Source organism: Canis lupus, chromosome X (genome assembly GCF_003254725.2).
Source record: "Canis lupus dingo isolate Sandy chromosome X, ASM325472v2, whole genome shotgun sequence".
NCBI classification, from domain to species: domain Eukaryota; kingdom Metazoa; phylum Chordata; class Mammalia; order Carnivora; family Canidae; genus Canis; species Canis lupus.
The window spans coordinates 10,699,262-10,726,324 of record NC_064281.1 but is presented as its reverse complement, the minus strand read 5'-3'; the positions used below and the strand labels follow the sequence as shown (position 1 = coordinate 10,726,324).

The 27,063-nt window shown below is 37.8% G+C and overlaps 1 protein-coding gene and 1 non-coding gene across 2 annotated transcripts in view; one reads left to right on the top strand and one right to left on the bottom strand.

The window, feature by feature from the left end:
* The window catches only part of FANCB (FA complementation group B), a 462,529-nt gene that overhangs the window by 390,403 nt on the left and 45,063 nt on the right, over positions 1–27,063 (top strand). The gene's annotated exons all lie outside the window — the stretch shown is intronic.
* On the bottom strand, positions 9,208–9,314 carry LOC112655954 (U6 spliceosomal RNA). Its single transcript, XR_003133987.1, has one exon. It is a non-coding gene; the product is annotated as a U6 spliceosomal RNA (small nuclear RNA).

Below are 27,063 nucleotides of genomic sequence, written 5' to 3'. Positions count from 1 at the left end.
GGCAAGGCAATGCATTGTTCAATAATGCTTAGCATAGTGCATGATACATAGCAGGTTCTTAGGAAATGATTGTTATTAACACAAGGGAAATGGGTTGAGGACTATAATATTGGAGTTAACTTTATTCAGAAGACGAGTTAGACTTTGAAAGACTAACTCATAGAAGCAAGGAGGCAGGGAAAGGGGTAATAGTTTTTCTTTCAGTAGTTTGAGCTTTACAGCAAGCCTGCCTAAAAAACATTCTTAGGTACAGATGCATGCCATTATTACAGAGTGGGAGGACCTTCTCTTTGGGGGGTCTTGATTTTTCTTCCCAGAAGAAAAGAAATGGCTACAAGATTCTGACTCATTTCACAAAGCACACAATTTGAAATGTAATTACATTTAAAATACGCTGGAAAGTGAGTGCATGACTCCAAAATTAAAACTCACTCTTCTGAATAACAGGCAAAGGGGAAAATGACAGAACAGGTTCCCTTGAGAATGTTTAGAACCAATATAAAAAAATATCTTTCTTTACGTGCACACCTTCCTTGAAAAGAATGAGGCAGGGACCTGGTTCAGCTTGACAAGAGACAATAAAAAAAAATCAGTTAATACCAGGAGCACCTGGGTGGCTCGGTCGGTTGAGCACATAGGGTGAGGGAAGGAGAATAACATAAACCAGAACAGTCATTTCCACCCACTGGGCATTGTCATGAATTTCCTGTTTCTTGGCTTTATCCCTCTTCTTTTAGATACTTGACTGTTCTTCCTTGTTCTTTAGCTAACTGGCTCTCCTACTTGCCCTGCACTTTAAATATTGATATGCCACAGGTCAACTGTCAGTCTTACTCTTTCCAGATCCTACAACCCTTTCTCAAAGTTCTCATGCTCAGCCATGCTTTTACTTGCCCCCACGGATTGATAACTTCTCCATCTGAGGCCTTGTTTCTGGGTAGATGTTTCTATCTACTTATTGGAAACCTCTCCCTGGATGACCCAGAGTATTTAACCTGCTTTGTTCCTTCTATTTTAAACATTATTCTTTGATCTTTTTCAGCCTACCTCCTTCAGATTTCCTCTTAAACTTTACTTCTTCAAGGTCGTGTTTCTTGAGACTGCGATCCACCTGAATGCACTATCCAAAAACCCTATTGTCTTATGTTAGGCAATTCAGAGCCAATTGTTTTAAATTACACACTTGTGGGACTATTCCATTGTCTCTCTTCCATGCTAGACTTTTTACTCTGTGAAGGCTATCATAACATCTACTCTGATCTTCATCAGATTCCCAGTTCCTAACATCTGGTAGCAACTCAGTAAAAATGTGCTAAATAAATGAATCAGTGATATAAGCTGAACCCCTAATACTCCCCACCTCTCCTGTGCCAATTCATATATTCCTGGATGTAATGAATGTGCCCCCAAATCATCCCATTATTTCAACCAGAACCTGGGAGTCAGCTTTTATAGCACCTTACCCATAACATCTAAACATTTACCAACAGCTATCACTCCTCTTAAATATCTTGAGAATCCAATTTCCCTCTCCCTTGTCACTGCTATTACTGCTTTGTTTAGGTTCTTGTCACTCTTTCTGAATTCATTATCCTCTAATCCTTCTCTATCACTGCAGGACATTTTCTTAAAATGCAAATCTGACCATTTTACTCAGAAACTTAAAACCCTTTACTGGACTCCCTATTGCTTTGAAGATGAAGCTCAGATTCTTAAACCTAATCTACAAAACGTTCCACAATCTGACAAGCTAGTCTCAGCCTTCCTCGCCCTACCCTTTTTCATTCTCCCCTATTCCCTCTGGTCACCCAGAACTCATGATTCCCAAACCTACCTTCCTGCCTTTGCACAGATAGATACTCTTTGCCTAGAATGTTCTCTTACAGATGTTCTTCACTCATCTGACTCTTCACATTTCAAAACAAAGCTTTAAGTTCCCCTCCTCTGGGCAATCTCTCCAAGCTCTCCTGAGTGAAATTTATTGTACTCTCTTCTACACTGCCATGGCAAAGGTATTGAGTGTAGCTCCCACAGTGGTCAGCAATTAGTTTTTATTGTCCTCATCCCTTCCTTGAGATGTGAGCTCCTATAAGCAGAGTCTAGCTCTTATTCACCTCTGAATCCACTGAAGTGCTAGCTCTCTATTTGCAAACCTTTTCTCTAATAAAAGGCTTGCACCCAAAATATATTTTAAAACTCTCAAACTTAAGAAGTAAATAAATGTCTCAATATAAAATGGGGAAAAGATTGGACAGACACTTCATCAAAGAAAGCACTTCATGCAGACGCCAAATAAGCAATAAAAATATGCTCAATATCATTTGTCCTTAGGGAAATGGAAATTAAAACCACAATGAGATACTACTACACCTATTCAAAGGTCTAAGATAACAAAGACTGAACATAGTAAATGTTTATAAGGATATGGAGAAACAGGAATTTTCATATCCCGCTGGTGGGAATATACAACCACTTTGGAGAACCGTTCATGCCAATTTCTTAAAAAGTTAAACACCTACCTTATGATTTGACCATCCTACTCCTAGGTATTTATCTGATAAAGAGAAAGTATATGCCTACACAAAGACTACCATCAAAGCTTTATTTGTTATAGCTCAAAATTGGAATCAACCCAAATGTCTATCAACAGCTTAATGTATAAACAATGACATACTCATATAATGGAATATTAGCAATAAAAAGAATGAACACACAACATGGATGAACCATAAAATAACTATGCAAAGTGAAACAAGTCGATCAAAAAAGTATATATTATTAGACTCTATTGATATAAAATTCAAAGTATGGTGACAGAAAGCAAATCAGTAATTTCCTGGGGCTGGGGGATGTGATGGGAAGGACAGGGAGAGGGATTACAGAGGGCCACAGGGAAAGAGATGTGATGGGTATGTTCATCTTTTCGACAGTGGTAGTAGATTCACTGGTGTATACACAATGTCAAAACTTCAACTGTACTTCTTAAATATTATATGTCAGTTTTACCTCAATAAATGTGTTTTTTAAACACCCCTTAATTTTTTAAACATGTTGTTGAGGATTAACTTTTTCAATTACAAAAAAACTCTTTTAACCCAATTTTTCATTCATTTTACAGGCTCACTAAACCTATCTTCACTTTGCACATGAAACACCTATTTGCCTGTCCACCCAGGCAAATGAACCCTGAGCCAACTTCTCCTCCCTCCCCTTTACCTCCTTCACATTGTCTTCTCCATCCTGCTAGAGGTGAACTCGGCTTTCCTTTTTGATCGCTCTCATTATCTCCTCTATAATGTCTCGTGCATGACGAGCACCTGACATGGTGCTTTACAAGTGTTTATCAACAATTTGTGCATAGACTCAGGAGGTCATATTGCCCTGGATGGAATGCCTGCACTTTCCCAGCTGATTAAAAGGAACTAGCTCTAGGTCAAGAGGAAGGTTTTTAATCCCCTGTATAGAAACACGGTGTTTTTTGACCATTGAGGATAGTTGAGTCTGTAAATGAGGCAATGTTAATGATGTGGCTGCGTTGATACTAGACTAAGTTCCTCAAGAATGTAAGTTTACTGTCGTTAGCTGGGCAGACATGATGAGGAAGAGTAAAGAGAAAGGAGGAAGTGTAGGGCAGGAGGAATTCTGAAAGATCATTTATGAAGCAAACTTTTATAACTCCAGCTCCCATTTGTAGAAAGAAAATGAAATATGAGAACACCAAAACTAAGAGATAATTTTCCTTAAAATAAACATCAGTCATGTTTACAACCCGGTGAAAAGGGAGCCAATGAATAGCAGCCAACAGCCGCACTGGAGCTAGACAGCCCTCATTAGGAAACACAGGCAGCCATTGCTTGGTGTTTAGGTGAGGAAAACTCAATACCGGTGGCCTCCCCTCAAGCAGCCCTGGCCAGGCCATTGCTGAGCAGCTCCCTTCCCACATGAAAAAATACACTTTACAGCCTTTCCGATTAAGCAGTAGCTCCCTCCCCAAACTCTGAGAGCAGTTTTTTCTTCTCCACATTTCTCCAGCCTCAACTTGACTTCATTTTTGTAACTGGTAGCAAGCCAGTTACAAAGAGAAATGATCTCTTCCCACCAAAGTATCTGGGAAGAAAGCCCATTTGATCATTAATTACATTATCTACCGGCCTCTTGCTACTCAGGATGTGGTACTTGGATCGGCAGCCTTGGCACCATCTGAGAGCTCTTTGGAAATGCAGAACTTTGGGCCCTGTTCCAGAATTGCGGAATCCGAAACTGTATTTTAACAAGATGCCCAAGTCGTTTGTGTACACATTCAATTTGAGAAGTGCTTGTCTAACCCTCACAACATCCTGTATAAGTTAAGGACTCTCATTCTCATTACTCATTGAAGAAAAATGAGAACAAGAAAGCAAAATTACCTGACAAGGGTCAATAACTGAAAAGTGCCAGAGTTGGGATTTTAAGGCAGCTCCCCTGATTGTAAATGCAAGCACCTTTTCCTTCCACCATGCCTTTCTCCATATACATTTTTTCAAATGAATTTGGTAGTTCTGGTCATCACCACCCCACTCTCAACCTCACTGTTGACTGAGTGCTAATATCCAAACCCCCACTCTCAGACATGCATGCTTTAAATTAGACATTTCCCATCCCTTGAAATATTTTCACCGCCAGTGTCTGTGGGGAGAATGACTTAATGCATCCCTTAAATCTTAGTGTTGAGGGAGTTTGATAGGACTGCTGACTTTATCCAGTGATGGGAAGAGCAAAGCACTTTGAAGAAAAAGAAGGAGGAACGAAAGATAAAGGCAAAGTGTCCCAGATTTATTGTTCAGTATAGATCAGCCCTTCCCAAGGACCTTGACTGTCCTTGACGTTTGCTGTCACGACTGGCTTGAGCCTGTTCCTTTACTTCTGTCATGGGCTTCTGGATACTCTAAATTTGGGCTGTCCTTTCCCTGTGGTATTTCCAGGGATGTGAGCACCGAAATCCCTGCAGATGTTTACCACCGCTACTCAGGTTCAGAGAGAGAAACTGTGAAACAGCTGTGCTTACCAGCACTTAAGGTGACATCTTCATAAAAAAAATACTCCAAGGGACTCCTGGGTGGCTCAGTGGTTGATTGTCTGCCTTTGGCTCAGGTCGTGATCCCGGGTCCTGGGATCAAGTTCCACATTGGGCTCCTTGCAGGGAGCCTGCTTCTTCTCCCTCTGCCTATCCCTGCCTCTCTCTGTGTGGCTCTCATGAATAAATAAATAAAATCTTTTTAAAAATACTCCAAGACTGTATGGTTACCAATATAGTAGCTATTGTATTTGAGGCTATACCATATGCCAGACACCATACTAGATACTTAACAAATATTTCCCGCAATAGTCTTGAAAATATGTATTATTTAGTAAATGCATCTCATGAAGAATGGAGCCTGGCTTCTAACCTCAGGCCTATTTGAGGCAAAAGTGCGTGTTCTTTTTATATAACACATTGCTATGGCATGCTTATATTAACCTCCTACTCCACCTTCAGTGTCTGGCTGAAATCACCCCTTCACTAGGCAGTTCTCTCTCAGGGACCTTGATGATATCTTCTTCCTGTAGCCCTGGTTTGGCACTTTTTATGTGATAGCCTAAACTCTTGCTTCCTTTTTTATTCACATTCCTCCTACACCACGCTGTAATTATGTTTGTACCTGTGTCCCACCTCCCCATCCAAAACCTTGAGCTCTTAAGTAAACTTGGGGTCACCAGCCCCAACATCATAGCAGGAATTCAATGATATCATCAGTTGGCCTAAATCAAGTTAGGCACAAAGTTCACCCTCTGGAAGCCTCTGGAAGTCAAACATTTGTTGTTGGTTGAGCCACTCTGTGTTGTTTACATGTAAGCCCTCCGATGGCTTACCCTTGGAAATTTTGTACCCATTTACAAGTTGCTCTTGCACTGGGTTTGTACTACTTTTTCTTTCTTATCATTCTCTCCCAAGAGAAGAACATGGCTTGAGTCTTTACATTTAGTTACTTCTCCTTCTTTGGTATTCTTTACACTTTGGATTCTAGGAGAATAAAAGAAGAAAATAAAACCTCTAGCGACTCTGTTCCTCTCTTGCATCGTCGTACTTGCTCATTCTCTCGTTAACATTTGAGACATTGTGCTAAGCATCTTACATATATAATTTTTAAGTCCCATACCATAAAATCTATGAAATATGCACTGTTATTATTCCTATTTTGTTCAGGAGTATCCTCAAGTACAGAGAGGTTAGGTAAGTTGTCATTGATCACACAGCTAGGAAATGGGAGAACCAGAATGTGAATGTAGGCTGTGTGCTACTCTCAATAACTTATCAACTATTATCAGTGATAAACACAAGTGAAATGTGGCAAATGCATAGGTATAAGCCAATATGCTTGTGGGTACCATGTGGAGTACCTAAGAAACTAGAATCTCTAGACTTTTCTTATAACCAGTCCTTGGCTGGGCCTCATCTTCTCACCTTCTGTTACAGGTGCTCAGAGAATATGAATGAATCATTATTAGTTTGAGCTAAGCTCTGAAAAGTATAAAGTCCTAGTGAGTGTTGGTGTTACTATTATTTTTTTATAAATCATTTATTAGGGAAAGAATGTAGCTGCCACTAATATCTTCCAAAACTCAATATAAATGATTTTTGAATAATTCAAATGTTGGATTATTCATATCCACTTGACCTTCTCCAGTAGCAGAAATCTTAGAGAGTTGATGCTTTGCAGGTATTTGAAGAAGCCATTATGCAAATGGAAATATCATACCCACTAAGATATTTGTTGTAGGCATTATGGCAGACACACAAAAAAAAGGTATAATGTATTCTCTCAAAAGGTTCACCATCTTTTTTGAGAAAATAAACCTGATACATGTTTCTCATTAAATAACAATGAAATTTTTAAATGGCTCTTTGAGAGGATGATGATAATCACATGCTAATGCATGACTGTACCAACAGCAATTCAAAGAAGAGATACATAACTTCAGGCTGAGATGAGTGCTCTGGAGAGGTTTGGTGTAACAGATGGGTTTTAAGCTAAAGTTTGAAAGGTCAATAGAATTAAAGTAAGGAGCAATGAAAGAAAGGGCATAAAGAGTTGGATAGAACAGCATGGTAGGCTAAACAATCCATAACAGAGAATGTGCTCATGCATAAACAAACTGGCATCATTATTGCACTTAGTTTGGACTGTGGGCTTGAGTGAATAGAGACTATCTGTGATTCAGTTTGAATTCTATGATTCTCAGCCCAGGAATTCTTGCCTAGTTCTTCTGGTAGCAAAGTTCAGCACTACAGAAGAAACAACGATTATTGCCTGCTTGGTGAGCTCTCTTGGGTCACTGTAGGACTAGGTTTCAAGATGCAGCATATAGAGTATCAGCTCTAGAGAAACACTTCCTAGTATCACCCAGTCTTGCTCCATTAGGCCCCTGCAAGACTTTCCACTTATTGCTAAAAAGTGAGACATCTGGGCAGAAATATGCCACACAGCTGGTCAAACTTGATGGCTCTTCAGGGATACTAGTTGGGGCTGCCCTCTAGAGGGGCTAAGAGGAGCCATCACTACCAGTTCTAGTAGCCCATAAAAAGGCAAGAGCCCTTTCAGAAAGGCAAGCCATTCTGAGAAACAGTATGGAGTTTCCTCAAAAAGTGAAGAAAAGAACTACCCTACGATCCAGCAATTACACTACTAGGTATTTGCCCAAAAAATAGGAAAATACTGATTTGAAGGAATACATGCTACCTCATGTTTATAGCAGCATTATTAACAGTAGACAAACTATGGAGAGAGCCCAAATGTCCATCACCAACTGATGAATGGATAAATAAGAAGTGTTATAGATACACAATGGAATGTTACTCAGCCGTAAAAAGGATGAGATCTTGCCATTTACAGCAATATGGATAGAGCTAGAGAGTATTATGCTAAGCAAAATAAGTCAGTCGGAGAAAGATAAATACATATAATTTCACTCATATGTGGAATTTGGAAACAAAACAAATTAACAAAGGATAAAAGAGAGAAATGCAAACCAAGAAGCAGACTCTGAACTCTAGAGAAAAAACTGATGGTCACCAGAGGAGAAGTGGATGGAGGGATGGGTGAAATAGGTGATGGGGTTGAAGGAGTGCACTTGTCGTGATGAGCACCCAGTGTTGTATGGAAGTGTTGAATCAGTAAACTGTACACCTGAAACTAATATGCTGTGTGTTGACTAACTAGAATTTAAGTAAAAATTTAAGGAAACCAAAGATATGAAGCACCTGCAAGAGGGTTTTATATATCTGTCTCTATGTAGATATGAAATCAATCATGTTAAACTCTCACAAAATCTCTGAAAGGTAAGAATTATGACCTTTGTTTTATAAATGACCAAAGGCTCAATACGCTGCTCAGTGGCATCAGCAGACCGGAGATTCAACATGTCCACCCTGCCGTAAGCAACTACTAATTTTGGCCCATCCGGACAAGAAAGAAGAGATTAGAGGTCTCAGAGAGGTCATCTACCTCTCTCTGGGTGTAGCCAGTGCACCCCAGATGTCAGAATTTGGTAGAAAAAGCCCACGAACCTTAGAACGTGGCAGCATTTCAAGTTGAAGAGAAACCTTAAGGTAACCCCACATGTAGGAGCTACAGAAGGAGCATCCAGAATAAAGAGCTCGATTCAAAACAGCCTTACAAGAACATCTTCAGTCTGCTCAATAACCTGAATCGTAGCTTGTTCAAGGAAAAAAGAAATATTCTGTTTGCTAAGGTGTTGCTAGGAAGATGACCCACGGGGCGACTACCTTGGAAGGGCTAGTTGAACCTTCCAGCAGAAGAGAAAAAGAAAGACTGAAAATAAATTGCCTTCCAATTCCCAGTGCAAAGTGTAGCTTTGTAAAAGAGGATTCCATATATATTGGTGCTTCCTGGAAGCACATTATATGACACTCAGCAGCCATACTAAAATGGCCCTTTCCCCGAGTGAGTGGTGCATGTGACTAACAAGATAACTATGCCAGAGGGAACAAAGAAGGCAAGAAAGGTCAATTCCAGATCTCTTTTGGTATGAGTTTTTTTTTTCCAAGTAGTAACTGATACTATGCATATCAGAGGTCCAGAAAGAACTGCATCCCATTATCTGCTCTTTTTTTTTTATAGAAGGGTAACTTTATTAAAGCAAAGAACTGAACATAATTTTAAAGTACATAAAAATATGGAATGCTTCACAGATTTGCACATCATCTTTGAGCAGGGGCCACGCTAATCTTCTCTGTATTGTTCCAATTTTAGTATATGTGCTGCTGAAGCGAGCACCCCATTTATCTGCTTTTAGATATCAGCCCAATAAGACCTGAAATTCACCCATTTATGCTAAGTTTTGCTTTCTGTAATGCTGTTTACAAAATGGAAACATGATTGGAAAGCATATGCTGAGACTAATTTGCACTTCTTCCTACATTATTTGAGTACTTTTTCTGCTTACAATTTTTTTCCTGATAAAAATAAAAGGATTTGAAGAAATCCATACTAGAGAAACTTTTAATAAAACAATTTATAGCTGATTATATGATCTGAAGTTTGAGCTTGTTGCTCAATGTGAGAGAGAAGATAAAAAACACTGTTTGCACACCTACCTCAAGAAGCAGCTGGATTTCTACTAGAATGTCTTATGCTCCCAGTGTTTAAAAGGAATGGCCATTTCCCCCCTCTTAATGGAAAAAAAAAACTCTTTCAGGAATACATACGTTTGACGTAAAAGTTGCACTTATGTGACTGTAATCTTTGGCACATTCCTGCTGTCTCAGAAAGAAGAAAAGCTTAGCAATAAATAGAAGAAAGGTTTAGCAATAAATAGAAAAAAAAGGTTTAGCAATAAAAGAAGAATGTGCACTTTTTGAAGTGAACACTATAGATATTCTAAAAACTCAACTTTTAGTAACTCAGTTTTAACTTGCCTCTTTACATGGTCAATAGCATGTTACATATCTTGTGGAAGAAAGGGAAATCTATTTTGGATAAATCCTACTACAGCATGAGCTGTAGATTATTACCAAGTCACCAGCACCATATTGTAGCAACACATACAATAGATGTAGTGGTAGGTGTGTTTCTTCTCTTGGATGGTGATAAATCTCTTTAAACTGTCAGCCTGCAAATATAAATATTTCTTGAAATTTATGGCCAACATGGCAAAAGCGATTCACCAAAGCACTTGTTTTCTATTATTTTATTAGATGACATTCATCCATGATGGAAAAGTAAGGGTGATGATGGGGGATTGTCTTGAGAAGAGAGCTCTGAATGGGGCCAAGAATGGAAGGTCAGATGTCAAGGACAAAAACTTTGAGAGTGCTTTCTTGGCCTTGTAGTCTTCAATCTTTTCCCCTCCTATCTTTTAATAGGAAACCATTCCTAGGCTGTAATGACTTGGAATTTGTATATCCCTATTTCCAAAGGAGATAATGGCTCTCTGTCAAGATATCATCAGGCTTAGCTTCGTTTTAATTGAGTTCCCTGATGCATTTGACAGACTGTGCAGTGAGATCTGGGATCCTGACTATCTTGTGTTTACCAGTGATGGTCATGTCAATAGATAATGGTGGGGAGGCCTTGGTTCATACACTTACTAATTTTCCTAAAACATGTCCCTGAATTACATTGTGTATAATGCATATATTTACAGGGTCTTGTAGTTTTGGTCTGTTAATAAATAGAGGGCCAGGTAGAAATTTCTGAAGTATCAGGAAGACTGCTCCAGAGTAGAGCAGGCATTACATTTAGAGAAGTCCAAAGTCTGCCCAGGCCTACCACAGGCAGGTGATAACCAGTCCATCAGCCAGGCAGCACCACCTTCAGCAGCATCATATTTGGCCCACAGGGAAGACACTCTTCTCCAGCACATCACGTAGTGTCCTCCTGGGTCACCCTCTTACAAAATAAGCCTCAGATACACTAGTGGGCCCACTCACCTCTTTCTCCAAAAATGACTAATTTGTGTGAGTCAAATTCCATACTCCACAAATGAATGAATGGTATTTCCAAACACTGTAAAGATGTGTTAAAATTTTACATATATGCCTTTAGGGTTTTCTCTTTTGAGTAGTAATGGATAAAATCAACTTACATTCTATTGACTGTTTTTATTAAAATTCAAAACAGTACTACACTTTCATCCTCTCCTACCTCTCTTCAGGGATTCTCCCTTTGAAATCTAGCTTTTAACTAATGAAATAAATAAACTAGTATGGCATTCTTGGGGGCTATTCATAAAGTTCAAGTGTACAAATAAAAACTTACAATCAAAAAAAAATTTTAAAAATTAAAAAAAATAAAACAAAAAAAAAACTTACAATCACCAGTTCTGTGATGCATCATAAAGTAGAGGTGTTAGTGAAAGGCTTCAGCTGGCACTGTGACTAGCTGTCCCCTTACTTCAGGACGAAGATCCTGCATGCATTTCTTGAAAAAGATCCCGTCTGGGTGGACTTCCCCACTAGCTTTACTCATTACATCAAATTAAAAGGCAAATATTGACAATGAACATGAAACCAATTTAACCCCAAACCTGCTAGCCTAGGGTACATTTCTGCTAAAAATTATAACCAACACCTTCAGGAGGAAGAAGAAACTAACACTTCACTCTAAGTGACTCTAACCCAGTTATTTACATAAACTTAGTGGACTGAATTCAGAAGTTTAAATATGAGTAAGGAGATACGTAACATCGGTTGTGCAAACAACTAAGGAATTCTACAATAGGGCATCTCAATGACCCAGAGCAAAAAGAATGGGTTATTTTAATTCCCCAGAAAATATTTCCCTCTGAAAATAAATACCAATACAAAGAACTTAATTCCCTGCTTTAATTCCCTGCTATAGAAAGTGCTCCTACAGATCCATGATATGATGAGGCCAGTACAAAGACAGTGGGCTTTGCTTGTTAGCCATTTCTCCTCACTCACACAGGCAGAAGGGACCTGAAATGAAATACACTCTTCAAAGAGTGGCATTCCCTCTGTGCCCCTCTTTATTAGCCCACTTAGGAAAAATCAATGCATCTGCATGAGTAAGAGGGGCATGGTATTGATGGTTTAGCTTCTAGAAGTCAGTAAGTAGAGAATGTAACATAGCCTGATTGGTTAAAGTGTAGTGTTAAGGGAATAAAAGGATGGACAGGAAATTGACAGATTCATTGACAATAAAAGCAATGACTATAATAATACTATATGTTATTATCATAAACATTTGGTCTTACATTAAATCACTCCATGCTCCTGAGCTTCTGCAGTTTGTGTCTGGATACTGTATTATTTTGTCCTCTTCCCTGTAGCTAGTCGTCACTTATTATAGCCATTAAAATGCCTACTTACCATATTTTTCAAAGTATAATATACATGCCTTTCATACATGAGTTTTTCTACTGCAGCTACTAATGAGTGTGCAGGTGAGTATATGTGTCTGCGCATGTGTGTGTGTACCCATTTGTGTCTGAATATTTGCATCTTTCCACTTCCTGAAATTCAACTTTTTTCTATTAGTGGAGGTTAGCACGTAATTGAATTTTGGCAGAAATGCAATTCTATTGTCATCTTTTTTTTTCCCTCAAATGTTTATTTAAATTCTAGTTAGTTGACATACAGTGCAATATTGGTCTCAGAAGTAGAATTTAGTGATTCATCACTTACATAAAAAATCCAGTGCTCATTACATCACATGCCCTCCTTAATCCCCATCACCCATTCAGCCCATACCCTTCCCACTTCCCTCCATCAACCTTCAGTTTGTTCTCTATCATTAAGAGTCTCTTACAGTTTCCCCCTCCTTTCTCTTCCCCCTTCCCACATATTCATCCTTTTTGTTTCTTAAATTCCACATGTGAATGAAATCATATGGTATTTGTCTTTCTCTGACTTAGTGCTTAGCATGATGCACTCTAGTTCCATCCATGTCATTGCAAATGGTAAGATTTCATTATTTTTTATGAATAAGTAATAGTCCATTGTCTATATATACCACATCTTCTTTATTCATCAGTCAATGGACATTTGGCCTCTTTCCATATTTTGGCTACTGTTGACAATGCTGCTATAAACATTGGGGTGCATGTATCCTTTTGAATCTGTATTTTTGTATCCTTTGGGTAAATACCTAGTAGTGCAATTGCTGGATCATAGGGTAGTTCTATTTTTTACTTTTTGAGGAACCTCCACACTGTTCTCCAGAGTGGCTGCACCGGTTTGCATTCCCAACAACAATGCAAGAGGGAGTTCCTTTTTCTCTGCATCCTCACTAATACCTGTTGTTTCCTGTGTTGTTAATTTTAGCCATTCTGACAGGTGTGAGATGGCATCTCATCATGGTTTTGATTTGTATTTCCCTAATAATGAATGATGTTGAGCGTCTTTTTATGTGTCTGTTAGCCATCTAGATATCTTTTATGGGAAAATGTCTCTTCATGTCTTCCTATTGCTTAACTAGACTATTTGTTTTATGGGTGTTGAGTTGGAGAAGTTCTTTATAGATTTTGGATACTAACCTTTTATCAGATATACCACTTGCAAATATCTTCTCCCATTCTGTAGTTTGTTGGTTGTTTCCTTCGCTGTGCAGAAGCTTTTTTATCTTGATGAAATCCCAATAGCTCATTTTTGCTTTTGTTTCCCTTGCCTCTAGCAGCGTGTCTAGTAAGAAGTTGTGACAGCCAAGGTCAAAGAGGTTGCTGCCTATATTCTCCTCTAGGGTTTTGATGATTTCCTGTCTCACATTTAACTCCATTGTCATCTTGATGATATTCATTTAAGAGAACTTTGGCTTTGATGTGTCAGTTTTTGTGACTTAGTAGTAACCAATATTTTATATAATTATATATATACACACACACTTATATATACACATATTACAAACCCAAGAACAAGAATCACAGACTCTACTGAATGAGCCAGTCAGGAACCCCTAATTTTACATATTTTTAATTTATACTGCAATATTTCAGTCATACAAAAAAGTATTAGAATAATAAAGCAGATATATATGTACATTTCACCCAACTTAAAAAATGATATATTACCAAAAAAATTAATGATCCTTGTTGATACCTCCTTGATAAAAACGTATACTCTCCAAAGGGAATCATGGCCTAGGATTTGGAGGATTTCTTTGGAGGGTTTTGTGTGTGTGTGTGTGTGTGTGTGTGTGTGTGTGTGTGTGGTATGTTTGTTTGGATAATATTTAGTGTTTTAAACTTTATATAAATGGTGTACTGTTTGTATCCTTCTGAAACTTGCTTTCCTCATTCAGTATTAAACTTGGATTTTCATCCATGTGGATATATGTAGCTCTGGCCAGTGGATTTTTTATTGCTGTATATTATTCTAATGGGTAGATAAGCAATAATAGAAACATTCTCTTGATGATGGACATTTGGATTCTTCCTGATCTTTCTCCCATAAAATTGCTTCCTATAGTACTGTTATATTTCTTTCTGTATGTGCATGTGTGAGAATTAATCCTAGCACATAGACCTATGAGTAGAATTTCTGGGTAATAGAATAGATCTAACATTGGTAGATATTGACAAGTTAATCCCTAAATTGTTTTACAATTTTATACTCCTAGCATCAATGTATTCTTATTATAAGTAATATGAACAGGTTTTAATTTGCATTTCCTTGATTACTAGTGAATTTGAGAAAATTTTATACATATATAGCCATATGCTTGCAGGCTTGCCTAAGTTCTGCCTAAATTTAAGGGTAGAACAAACTGTGTAAGCACAAGGTGGTGTGGGATAAGCAGGATAAGCAGGAAACCTGCCCATGTCCTTCCTGGACTCTTCTCTAGTGAGAGGCAAAATTCATCTGCCATGGAAATGGTGGCATGGGGCAGGAGGGTAGATGGAGTGGTCAGGAGATATATATATATGTGTGTGTTAACAGCAATCATAATAGCAAACTTTCCTAAGACAATATCCTTCATGCTATTTGAACTCTAGCCTTATCCTTCAAATATTACATGACCTATACTATGAATTTAATATGAATTCAATAAATATAATATCCCTACCTAACCACTTAGTTCTATGAGAGTAAAGGGAGAAGAAATGGAAGAATGCATGCAGATAGTAATTCCTAACTCATCATATTGGGTGAGATATAATTAAGTAATGCATAAAGTGCTCAGCCCTAAAGTTGGAAAAGAATATTCATTCAAGAAAGGTAAACTTCAAAAGATTTTTTAATGAAAGTAAAGATAAATTATCTTAAAAGGTATATGTCACAATGTTCCATGAGGTTACATAAGGGCCTCTTCCCATACCACCCCTTAGTTCGCTGCCTCCAGACTATTTTGGACTTGGAAGCCAGACAATCGAACTTACTGGAAGTGTATGTAAAGTAGGAGTAAATAAGGGTTGAGATTAGTCTGAGCAGTTTTCCTATGAGTAAAGAGCAGAGAATATTGGTACTTTGGTCACTCATATATTTTTATGACTTATTTTTTGTTCTTGGCAGTGTTCCTGATAGGTGACAACTTGAGAACTGAAAAAATGAGGATTTTTCTCTTTCTTCCTTATAAATGTCAGTAGACTCTAACAGCTTACTCTCCAAAAATAAGCATTAGTCTGGAAAAGTACTGGAGAGAGGTTTTTCTCTTCCTAACCAGCCAAGTGGATATATTAACACTTTTTTTTTATAAATTCAAAGAAAGAATAATAATTAAGCATCTGGGTTCTTACTGTATCTGGCCTAAAAATTTATATTCCAAAATGATGTGATATGATACACATAGCAACTTGTGAATAATCCATAATATCAAAAGTATGATTATACATCAAAATTTGAATCTCCAGATATCTTTCCAACTCAGCATATCTTTTCCAATAAATGTATTTAAATGGCAACAAGGTCATATAGATAGTTCTAAATGACTGTATAAACCATGGTTTAGTCAAACCCTAATATTAATAGTATTAATTATTATTATTAAAAGCATTAATTATATTATCCTATATATTATTAACTATATTATACATAATAACTATACTATTATACTGTCTATTGTATACAATGCCTGAATACTGGATTAATTCAGGTGTTGGGAGGAAGAAGAAAATTCCCTTTTATGTTAGTATTTTCCCATCTCGTTATGAGTCTTATATTGCCTTTCTTGCTGTCCTCAATCCTCCATCCCTTCCCCATCAAAACTCTGAATCTGAGTTGTTCAGTGAAATTGAGATAATATTAAAGCAATCTGGTTGAACTAATTTACACTAACATGAAAATGATTCCCTAATCCTTTCAAAGGAATTTGAATTCTTAAAAGATGGCTTTGATAAACTATTTGAATCTTCAGTGTCAGAATTCCAGGCACATTAAGTAACTTAGTCAATATTTGATGAGATATTGGGAGTGAAGGGAGATAATTTAGATATCATCACTACCTTGAGAATTGCTTTTAATAATCTATTCTCTCCCACTAATAGAGATTTTGAAAATTTTCTGACAACATCTACTTCCCATGATAGTAATGGATATATCTACAGAGAGCTTTTTAAATGGTCATATTTTTATATCAGGACTTTTTTTCAGAAAAGGTAAGAATAATCACTTTTGAAATGTTTGCATTTTGTTTATTTTTGTCTTTTAAAATTACTTTCTTGGCTTTGCTTTTATCTTCCTAATGGAGTTGATGGGAAAGGAAAATTAGTTGACTCTGAAAAGAAAATATCTCATTCTTTAAGCTCCCTCTCATTCTGCTTCTGCCAATAAATAAAAAATAAATGGGGAGAGGAAGATGAAAGAAAAGAAGACAACCCACATATTGGAAGTAATGTTCATCCTATATCTTGACATAGAAGGCAAGCTTTAAAAAGAGGCTTGCCTCTGTGTCCTGCAGTAAAAACAAATATTAGCATGAAAGGCTGTTATCTGGTGATCCCTGGGTGGCTCAGCAGTTTAGCGCCTGCCTTCAGCCCAGTGTGTGATCCTGGAGTCCTGGGATCGAGTCCCACATCAGGCTCCCTGCATGGGGCCTGCTTCTCCCTCTGCCTGTGTCTCTGCCTCTCTCTCTCTCTCTCTCCCTCTCTGTGTCTCATGAATAAATAAATAAAATCTTTTTTTAAAAAAAAAAGAAAGGATGTTATCTGCAAAAGCAGTGAATGATTAACCTTAAAGTTAAAAGAAAATAGAATCAAGTTTCATGTAGTCATAAAATAGTATTGGACACAATTACAAATTCTGGTCTTCTAATCAATGAATACCTGATTCTTAAAATAAATGGTTTTGGAGATGACAATGTAAGGAATATCTTGACATGATGGTGATGAAATCCAAATTGTTTTATTGATCCATGGTCCAGTGATTCCATGTTTACTCTGTACTTCATGACAAGATGACCTGCTCTTTGACAACATGGCAACATGTGTCCTAAGCCTTTTCTAAGTCCCAATGGGGGTCACTGATCCAGAAGAAATAGAAAATTATTCTTGCTCACCTTTTAAAGATTCCTTTGTCTCATCCAAGCATTCTCATTGATTGAATCTCATTATTATGCCAGCGCTGAAATTTTGTAAACCATGCCTGTCTCTATCCCTTCTGGCCTGTTCAGCTCAGAGCCTTCTTTGCACGTGTTGAAAGAGGAATTTGGTTTTCTACCTCACTTCTCAAGAATCACCATTCTCCCAATACACCATATATATTTTTTAAAGAGAAACTTCCTCAAAGAGTTATTCTATTTTTAAAACTGATGGCAGCAATCATGTTAAGCAAAGCTTCAGTCAGGGAACTCCATTCACAAATGGAGTACTTAATCTGTTCATTTGTTTGTTCACAAAGATTTATTAAGACCTTACTAATGCCAGCTGCTAGATTAATTGCTAGCCTGAAAGGAGTGAACAAGATAGACAGTCTTACTTCTTAGGAAGCTTAGCACCAAGACAGAAAGACAAACCTTGAACAATAATTACAAGATTAAGGATGTTATAAAGTGGGAAGTGCATATGCCATCAGGGTGGACATAGTGAAGGCCTTTTGAAGGAAGTGGCATTTAAACAGAAACCAGAAGGAACAAAAGAATCAGAGATTTAAAAGTGAGGAAGGGTTATGCAGAAAGAACAGCTTATATGAGTGCTCTGAAGTAGAAGAGAACATGACCCATTTGCAGAAAAACAGTTCTCTATCACGAACACATAGAAAATGAGGTCAGGAGTGCTAGGGGTGAGATTTTATCATTTAAAAAAAATGTTTTTGAGAGAGAGAGCACAAGCAGGGGAGGAGGGGCAGAGAGAGAGAGAGAGAATCTTAAGCAGGCTCCATGCCCAGCCTGACACAGGGCTCTATCCCAGGACCCTGAGATCATGACCTGAGCTGAAACCAAGAGGTGGGCACTGAACTGAGCTACCCAGGTGCCCCATGGTTGAGATTTTCAATGATAAGTGTGATTCATATTGTGGGGAACATTGTAGTCATCCCAAGGAGTTGCTCTTTTTCCTTAGGGCCATGACACATTTTTTTAAGTCAGAGAGTAACATTTGCATTTCAAAATCATCTCTCTGGCTGTAATTGTAAAAATAGATCTGAGAATTGTGAGATTGGATGCAAGGAATCCCGTTATGAAGTTATTACAAACCCCTGGTTCCAACAACATGGTAACCTAAGATAGCAGGAAAAAAAATCTTGCTAAAAATACCTAGACATTTTCAAAAGAAAAAATAGTTTAAGTACGTGTGGTCCTAAGAAATACAGATGACAGAAATGAAGGAGCTCAAATCCCAGAGAAGCCAGCAAGGAGGCCAGCACTGTGGCTGCCTGGGGGAGTTGATATGACTCAGCCATTTGCAGGCTTGGGTTTTAATTCACAGGTAGGGAAAAAACTGTTGTCCTAAGCCTGACTGAGGTGAGAAGTCAGAATTAAGATCTTGAAGGGCTGTAGCCTCAATGCAAGGGTGAAACAGATAAAAATCCACCCTTCAGTAGATAGCCCCAAGAAGAAACTTTGAGTGCTCATCTTCCTTAAGCTGGTCTTGAGTAAGAGTGCCTTTATCTGAGAGTTTTAGCTCCTGGGCCTCACCTAATACAGATTTGGGGTTCATATTTGTACTAGCAACCTGAACCAAGAACACCTAGGAAGCCACAAAATTCATCATAGAAATGTTTCCATAACCCAACCACGAATCTGTTTTTTGTCTCCATGGATTAATTGACTAGAATTTGGGTCTGAGAAAATTACCTAGAATGCAGCATAGAAAGCTAAAGAAAGAAATGAATGATGCAAAAGAAAAGTTAGGAAAATAGAAAATAAAACCGGCAAGAGCAACATACTCAATAGGAATTTTTGAAATGATACACAGAGAATGAAGGATAGACAATATTTAAAGAGAAAGTTGTGTTGACCCCTTAACTGATGACAAACATGATCACTCAAACTCAAGAGCCCTGCCCCTCCAGGTTCCAGACAGAATAAATGAAATTAATTTCTACCTAGACAAATCATTGTGAAACTGAAGAAAATCAAAGCCATTTGGAACATCTTATAATCAACCAGAAATAAGACCCATGAAATAAAAAGCAGTAAATTACTTAATCTGTCAGCAGACTTCCACTAGTACCAATGAAAGCTATACAACAAGTGAGAGAAAACTACTTAAAAGACAATTGGTCATTCTCAGGGTTTTACTCAGAAATTTTTTAAAGATGTGTTTCTATAAAAAGGAAATGGAACATGGAAGGAAGGAATGATATACAAAAATTAATGGTGATGCCAAAAGACATCGATGCAAAAATATAAGCACATTGACTCTAACAAAACAGAAATCACAATGGAATAATTTGGGAAACAGCAAAAGCAAATTATACTTTAAATCCTGGGAAACAATATGTAAAATGGAAGTTAGAGGATAAGGCTGAATATGGTTACGTAGCCTTAGTCTCTTGTATTATTAAGAAGGAAAATAAAAATAGTAATTTCAATAATATTAATTTAACATATACAAGTTACATACTGAAAATAACAACTATTGTATATTGGAAGTACTTCCAAAATATTTCCAAAGTAATAGAAGATGATTAAAAAAATAAACTCAAGCAATGTGATAGAAACAGACAATAAGCATGCACAGTAAAAGTAAAATATAAAGCACAAAATAAGATAGTTTGAGTAAGTCTAAATACATTAATAACACAAAAAAATACAAAAACACTACAGTTACTAGTTAAAAGCAGAGATTGTCAAAGTGAATTTTTAAAGTCTACTTTATATGCATGAACAGTGGAAAAATAAAAATATACCAGGCAAATACAACCTAAACAAAGAAAATATGACTATATATCAATATCAACCAAAGTAGAACTTGAAGAAAATTAGTATCATTAGGCTTAAAGAGAAACATTTCATAATACTGAAAAAAAACTTCAGCAGATGATATAGCAATCCCCAACCTATATACACCTAAAAATCTATGTCCAAAATATACAAAGTTAAAAGCAAGATACTTATAAGAAAAAATTTTAAATTTCACAATCACAATGGAATATTTTAATACATTTTCCTCAACAACTGGTAGATCAAGCAGACTAGAGAATTGTGGGATGTAGAAATTTTGAGCAATACTGTTTAAAACGTGATCCATTGTAGGAATTTAGAGAATGTGCATTTTGTTTAATACACATGGAGCATATACAAAAATTTACCATAAAGTGCCACAAAACAGGACTCAGCAAATACAAAGGAATCAATTTCATGTAGCTAGGTTCTTGATAATATTGAAATAACATTAGTAATCCCAAAATTTCCTTTTCCATCCATTCTGGAAAATTTAAAAGCACTCTTTTCATTTTTTAAATAAAAATAAATAAATAAAGAGGCACCTGGTGGACTCAGTTGGTAGAGCATGCAACTCTTGATTTCAGGGTTGTGAGTTCAAGCCCCACATTACTTCTAAAAATAAATCTTTCATCAAAGAGCTCAAAATCTGAAAGAGCAAAAACATGTGTCATCACAATACTGTATGGTAACATTAATTCCACAGGAGTTATGATAGCACGAGGCAGGGAGGGGGTGAGAGGAGGGAAGATTCTTTTAAGGAGTTGATGCATGTGTGGAATACTAAATTGCAAATAGGTGTGAGCCAGGTATGACTTCTCTTTTGCATTTTTAAAAATCGTGATATAATTTACATACCACAAAATTCACCCATTTAAAGTGTATGAGTGAGCGGGTTTTAGCATAATCACAAGATTATGCAACTTTCGCTTTTGTCTAATTCCAGAATGCCAAAAAGAAATTCCATATCCATTAGCACTTTCTGTCCATTCCTTCCCTTCCCCTAACCCAGCGTAACCACTAATCTACTTTCTGTCTTTATGGATTTGCTAATTCTGGGCATTTCATGTTAATGGGGTCATATAATGCATGGCCTTTTATGTCTGACTCCTTTCATATAGCATAATGCTTCAAGATTCATCCATATATGAGTATTTCATTCTTTTTTATTGCCAAGTAATAGTCCATTACATGGATGTGCGACATTTTGTTTACTTACTCATAATTCAAATGGATGGACATGTAGGTTGTTTCCACTTTAAGTTATTATAAACATTTAATATTATAAACATTTGTGTACAAGTTTTTGTGTGAGTACAGGTTTTGAATTTTCTTGAGTACATTTTTAGGAGTGGAATTGTTGGGTCACATAGTAACTCTATGTTCAGCATTTTAAGTAACTGACCAACTGTTTTCCGTAGTCGCTACACCATTTTATGTTCCCATAGTCAGGTGAGACTACATGTAGGTATATGTATGTGTGTGAGGGAGGGAGAAAAGGAAGGAGAGAAGTACTAATATCAGGGAAGTGACAGCGGCCAAAAGTAAAAACAACAGCATTGGAGTCAGAAAAGTGTGACTAAAACCTCAAAGATAAACAACTGTGTATTGCATTGAGGGAAATCGCTTTGTAATTCTGCATCCCCACATCACAGAATTTAGGAACTTGAGACCTGCAAGATTGTGACCACCCGATCTTTCACCTTGGGCAGTTCAGGTAACATCTCTGAGCTCTGACTTATTTATCTGAAAAGTGGACTTAACCTTTCTTATCCTGTCAACCTTCTGGGATTATGGGAATCTCAGGGCAAAGGGGCTACAAAAGCCCTCATGAGATTCAGGGTGTAGTGATGGCGGAAAGCTACCTACAACATAGGGCTAAAGAGGTTGAGGCCCCGCTCATATCATTTTGATCTCCAATAAAGCCATAAATTCATCCTGTTTTTTCACTTCTCAAGTGAAAAACCAGTGCATACCGACCACACTTCAGCAAACAACTCATAACTTTCTGATAGTAGGTAAACATCAGAAATAATTATTTATTGATTTGCCATCAACTTTACAATCTGTTTAGACATTCTTATTGTAAGAACTATGTATATTCACAGTGATTTTTCTACCTGATTTATTCTCCAATACTTCATTTAGTGTTAAATACTCTAATAAACCCCAAATCTCAGTGGTTTAACACAGTAACAGTTTGTTATTTGTTTATGTAACAGTCCAAGATGGTCAACAAGGGTGAGGGGAAGTGAAAGGGACATGAGAAGCCTCTGTTCCACTCAGTCTTTTGTTTTTAAGATTTTATTTATTTATTCACGAGAGACACACAGAAAGAGGCAGAGACACAGGCAGAGGGAGAAGCAGGCTCCCTGCAGGGAGCCTGATGCGGGACTCAATCCCAGGACCCCAGGATCACACCCTGAGCTGAAGGCAGACGCTCAACTGCTGAGCCACCCAGGCATCCCTCCACTCAGGCTTTATGGGACCCCAGCCACAGTCCTTTCTTGCTAAGAGGTTCTAATGTCATAGGAAAGATGAGGCACAAGAATAAATAATGTCAAATAAGTGTATGAGCTACCACCTGATGTTGAGGTCTGGGAAACTGCAGTGGAAGAGCCTGGAGTGATCTATGAGAACTTTCAGTGTGAAGGTGGATAGCTGCACATAGTGAAGGAGTACTCCATGAAGCAGAAATGAGATGAACAAAATCTTTGAAGTGGAAGAACACGAGGTGATTTCAAATGAGACCAACGTTTCTGGGTGTCTGTGTGTACAGAGACCCTCTGTACTAGCTTGCAACTCCTATGTGAATGTAAAATCCAAAAAAGTTTTCAATAATTGTGTGGGACGGGGGAGAGACAAAGAGAGAAAGAGGCAAGAGAAAAAGGAAAGCTTGTGTGTGTCTATGATGAAGGATATACTATGAAGGAAGATATAAGAGAATCCTGTAGTTCTCCTGTTAAAATTGAGGCAATAGATGCAGAAACAACAGAGGTTTGTCCAAAGTCACACAGCCATTTAGAAGCGAAGCTGTGACTAGCTCATTCTGGTGCCCCTTATATAGAATAAAACAAGAAGGGATGCCTGGGTGGCTCAGCAGTGGGGCATCTGCCTTGGGCCTAGCGCGTGACCTTGGGGTCCTGGGATCGAGTCCTGCATCGGGCTCCCTGCCTGCTTCTCCCTCTGCCTGTGTCTCTGCCTCTCTCTCTCTCTCTCTCTCTCTCTCTCTCTCTCTCTCATGAATAAATAAATAAAATCTATATAAATAGAATAGAATAGAATAGAATAGAATAGAATAGAATAGAATAGAATAAAACAAGAAGTGTGAGCCTGAAAATGGGAGAGATCTGGAGGTGGAGAATATTCGGGACCAAATACATTGTAGGTAAATTTGTGCTTAACCATGCAAGCTAGGTCATGGAAAGCAAACTTCTAAAAATGATTCATGCCAAATGTAACAAATTAAGATTTTAAAATATGTTCTTTCCCATGAATATCTACAGGATGATTTACTTCACCATATGCTAATAATGTTCTGGTTTTAATCAGCAACATATTGCATAGCGAAAGCTTACCTGTAACCTGGTCCATTAAAATTAATTGGTAAACATGGCTATATTTTTAGAATGTTATCGCAACGTTTATTAATGAAGGTGTGAAATGACCTTTCATGGTCTTGAGTATGCCACTGGGGATTCTATAAGGACACTGAATAATATTATTACAAGGTCAGGGTTGAGCCCTGACATTGCAAGTTATTTTTTTAATTGAAGCATGGTTGACATACAATGTTATATTAGTTTCAGGTGGACAACGTACTCATATAACAATTGTATACATTCCTCAGTGCTCATCACTATAAGTGTAGTCACTGTCACCATACAACATTATTACAATGTTATTGACTTATTCCTTATGCTGCACTTTTCATCTCCGTGACTTATTTTATAATTCAAAGTTTATACCTATTAGTTCCCTTTGCCTATTTTCCTCATCCCCCACCTACTTCCCCTCTAGCAAACACCAGTTTGTTCTCTGTATGTATTAGTCTGTTTCTGTTTTTTGTTTGTCCCTTCATTTGTTTTTTAGATTCCACATATAAGTGAAATCATATAGTATTTGTCTTTCTCAGACTGATTTATTTCAGTTAGCACAATATTCTCTAGGTCCATCTGTGTTGTCATAAATGGAAAGATCTCATTCTTTTTTATGACCAAGTTTTATATATATATATAAAGTTTATATATATATATATAAAAACTCGGTCATATCCACATATCTATATGTATATATATATCACACTTCTTTATTCACTCATCTATAGATGAACAGTCTTTAGAATAGGCTTATCAAGAAGGCTTGGAAGTTGTTAGAGAGAGAGAGCAAGCCTTGAGAATACTGAGACAAGGCAGAGGGAACGAGGTAGGAGGGAACACCAGTGATCCACAGCAAGATGAGGGAGTGGAGAAGGCAGGGGGAGAAAAATAAGAGAACAGGTCAGTGGGGGAATGGTGGGGGGAGATCATGGGGTCTTGTAATATATTGTAAGGCCTTCCATTTTTACTCTGTGTGAGACAGCAAAAACCTTGGAGAATTTCAAGCAATGCAATGATGTGAACTTGCTTACATTTTGCAAGATTGCTGTGGCAGTTCTATTGGGGAATGACTATATAGAGGCAAGGGTAGAAAAAGGAACATCAGCTAGACCACTGCAAGGAATTATAAGAATCTCGTAGGGGATGGTGATGGTTCTACCAAAGTAGCAGTTCACAGATCACAGTGGTTAGATTTGCTGAAGGATTGGATGTGAGGTGTGAGAAAAGGAAAAATCAACAGTAACACCAAGACTGTTGGCCTGAGAAACTGGATCCATTAAGTTACTATTATCTGAGATGTGGTAGGAGAAGGTATTGGGGAAAAGATCAGGGGCCCAGTTCTGTACACATGAAGTTTGAGATGTCAGATATTAAAGTGGGAATTAGGAGCAGAAAGCTGAGAATGGAAGCAGAGCTTCTGTAAAATGGTGGGCAATCTTAAAGACTTGCAGGGTGGCCAAAATTCCGTGAGGCAGGGTTTTGTCTTCCATGCTCTCAAATTGACAGAACATGAGCATTTGGGAACTGGGTATGATAGTCTTAAATAGGCTGCTGTAGATGGGCTGAAAGTTTCAATAGGACACAGAGACATAGAGAAAAAATCAAGGAAGTGAAGATGGAAGAGCATGAAAGACAAGCTCCAACCATGTTCAATATTGCTCTGAAAAAAATTTTGTAAATCTCTGTCTTGCACCTCCCTTCTGCATGCCATGGACTCCTCCCACCCCACCCATCTTTCCAGAATCCACACTAATACCATTAGTTCAGCTTTGGGGAATCGTTGGTCTCCAAAGAAACCAATCGCTATTTGTGCCATTGTTTCTATGGATAATTCCAAACAATGCCCACCTCACTTGATGAAAATATAGCACTGCCTGGATTTAAAAAACTAAATCCTTTCTAATGAGGCAACTCAGTTCAAATCTCCAGTTGTCTGGGCTCCTTCAATATCATGTGCAGCTTTTTCCTATAGAACTGCCACTCATCTTTAGAGGACACGTGTTTACTGGCAACACAAAGGTTATGGGGCTTCATCATGGAGCTTTAGAGGTAAGACTCTGTCATTCCCAGCAAGTCCCAACATTCTGAGAATAGAATACTCTGCCATTGCTAGATTTTGTGACAGCTCAGAGTCCTACCTCCTCTCCTACTGTCTCCAAAATCCCTATTTTTCATTAATGAATTAATTAGAATTTTGTTTGGGAAGAATGTTGTGACACCTCTTGAAATAATTGGAGATGTCCTAGGGAGTTGCAGAGCCTGAGTCGGGAGTCACTTATCTGAGATATTTTCATCTAAAAACTGAGAAAATTGACACAAGAAAAATAAATGACATATGGAGTTTTAGGCAACTGGGGGGTGAAGAGGAAGTTCTCTATTGAGAAGCTTAGTGAAAGCACAGATAATTAATGATACAGAATTATTGACCTAGTTCTGATGATCGGCTGCACAAGTTAAGATGGAAGTTCAGGTCTTATAGTTGTATATGGGGTGAACTTTTTCCAGAAAGAACACATGGAGACAGGATCTAAGAGGTATTATGCAGTTACCTTGCCCTGAATATGTAAGTGCTAGGGAGCCACGGTAGGGAAGGCCCCCAATTTTCCAGTAGAAATGATGGAAAGATGGTTATTATCAACCTAGTGCTGCTTCGCTTCTTCTCAAATGTAAATATGGATCTCCATTATTCATGGCAGTCTATTAGGGCTTATATTTCACTCCCCACGCCTCCACCACAGCACCAGCCAGAACCCCATACGGAATGAATAATTGCTAAACTGGAACATGATTTGCAAAGCTGTAGACTTTTATTTTGATGGCTTCTGGCAAATGTCAAAAACTTTAACAATTTAGACTGTTTTGAGGGTTTCCTTTAGCTATGACCTCAACCTTGTACTTAGCCCACCAGATTCTCAGTCTAGGCCAAAAATCAAATAACACAGGTCAGGTAGTGAAGCTAATTTTGATGCTAGGAGAAAGGAAAGGGTGCCATAACTCAAACCCATGGTTACCCCAATCGTCATTCATTAGATATAAAATTCAGGAGAAATCATAATCAGACTGGATTATGCTGCTCCCACTTCCTGCCCTAACCACCTCTCCTATAGGGCTTGTTATTCCTGCCTTTAGCCTAGAAGTGGATTGGATGA